The 1,868-nt window shown below is 43.7% G+C and overlaps 1 long non-coding RNA gene across 1 annotated transcript; it reads left to right on the top strand.

Moving 5' to 3' along the window:
- The first annotated feature begins 428 nt into the window (after nt 1-428).
- On the top strand, nt 429-1,327 carry LOC128092371 (uncharacterized). Its single transcript, XR_008211697.1, has 2 exons — nt 429-951; nt 1,008-1,327. It is a non-coding gene; the product is annotated as an uncharacterized LOC128092371 (long non-coding RNA).
- The last annotated feature ends 541 nt before the right edge of the window (nt 1,328-1,868 follow it).

Below are 1,868 nucleotides of genomic sequence, written 5' to 3'. Positions count from 1 at the left end.
TCAGATGTTGTCTTTTGTAGGGTTCTGCCAAACCGGATCGGATTATGCTTTGAAACAATAATATGTTTTAAAAAACATGCAAAAAAAAACCCCACGTGAGCTCTTATGAACAATAAAACCCAGTTAATAAGACATATCGTATTTGGTGGCAACGATGACAAATGTGACTGAATTTCTCTCAATGCAGATATATGATATCACATGTCAGCGTTTAGTTGACACACATCAAATTGAAGAACCACTATTCACAACATTTGATTCGAAATAGTTAGCTTCTGTGGATCAAGTGCTATTGAATTTTATCCATACCTTCCATCTCCCTGTATGCTATTTGTTCTAACGACTTTTATCATGAAATATAGAAGAGGAGAATCGATCGAAAAAGGTCTAAGCAAAGCTAGCCTTTCGTGCTAGCAGTCTATACAGAGAGAAGGGAAATGAGAGGGTACACTGGCTATTCATTTTTGACCCCGTAACGCGGTACACGCGGTACACGTCGCAGCAGTCTGGATAATTAATTTTGGGGTTATCAATTATTGTTCAGTGGAGAGGCGTTACGGTTTCGATGACATTTCAAGTTGTCAAAATTTTTCCCTGTTTTGAAACTGAATTGCCAAAATGGATAAGTTTGGCAAAACAAAATGTTCTCGTTCCGGCATCTTTTCTGGGCCGTTGAGTACCTCGTGACATAGCGCACGGAGCACTTTGCAGCAGCAACGGGATGACACCGGCCCGGGCAGAAGGACGCAACTTTTAACAATTCTTTTGGATTTTTCCGTCCCGGAGGAACCACCAAGTCAAACTAAACGAGTTGAATTTGATTAATAGTCCTTCGAGCAGTGGAAGTCCAGCACTAGATTAACGTGCACAACAGAATTTCCCCTATCGGCGTTGCAACACCCACGACCTGGGTCATCCTCCATGGACAAGGATAAAATCATGTTTTCCCAGGTTAGCTTAAGCAAAAGCTTATCCAAAGTTGAATATGATTAACTTATTCTTTTCAGGCCGTTTAACAGGATGGAATCTTGGTCAGCATAATCCAGCTGCTGACTGACTATCCTCGCCACCGCCGACGCGACGTACAACAGCGGTGCTTCTTCTTCATATATTTAGGGAAACGGTTCACTTGCAATGATCCGGCCAAAGCATATTCAGCAGGTGACGGAAGCTCACCACTAACGGCAGCACCACGCCGGAGCTGGCCGGGCTGCTGGGCAGAACCGAGCTGAACATCCTACCAGTGGGATGAAACGTCGCCAACACAACGACGCCGCTGCAATTGTTTTGCAACACTTTTTTCTTTCATTTTATTTTGGAATACACTAATATTTCTTACTTTTATTTATTGGAATAAATTGTGAAACAAGAATAATCAGTATTCAGCGTATGTGCTGCCAGGGGGAACTTTTTCGCTTGCTGATGGATCTAAGTAGAGTGGTTCCGTCGTTACAACCGTCAGGTCAGGTTCATAGGATCTGTAAAAAAATTAAATTAATTAAAAGCTGTTTTCTATCAGCGTCCGTCAAAACGTTGAGCTTACCTGCTTGTTGGACCGTTGGAACCGAACGAGCTATTCATCATAAAGGCCGGATTGAGCGGCCGATTCGACGCTTCGCTTAAAGTCTGTGTAAGGCTTTCTTATTCAGAACTGCGGTCACGGCGGTCACAAACCGATCCAGTGCGTGTCTATGGCTTCATCCATAAAGTACGTCACGCTAAAATCAACCAAAATTTACCCCCCCTCCCCCCCTTTGTCACGCTTTTCCTATACTTATAACACGCAATGTCACACTTGGTCAGACCCCCCCTCTCCCCCTAGAGCGTGACATACTTTATGGATGACGCCTATCAGGCGTTGCGAGCGA

The sequence above is a fragment of the Culex pipiens genome, chromosome 1, assembly GCF_016801865.2.
Source record: "Culex pipiens pallens isolate TS chromosome 1, TS_CPP_V2, whole genome shotgun sequence".
NCBI classification, from domain to species: Eukaryota; Metazoa; Arthropoda; class Insecta; order Diptera; family Culicidae; genus Culex; species Culex pipiens.
Note: the sequence above shows the minus strand (reverse complement) of the source record. Positions and strands in the feature narration are given on the sequence as shown.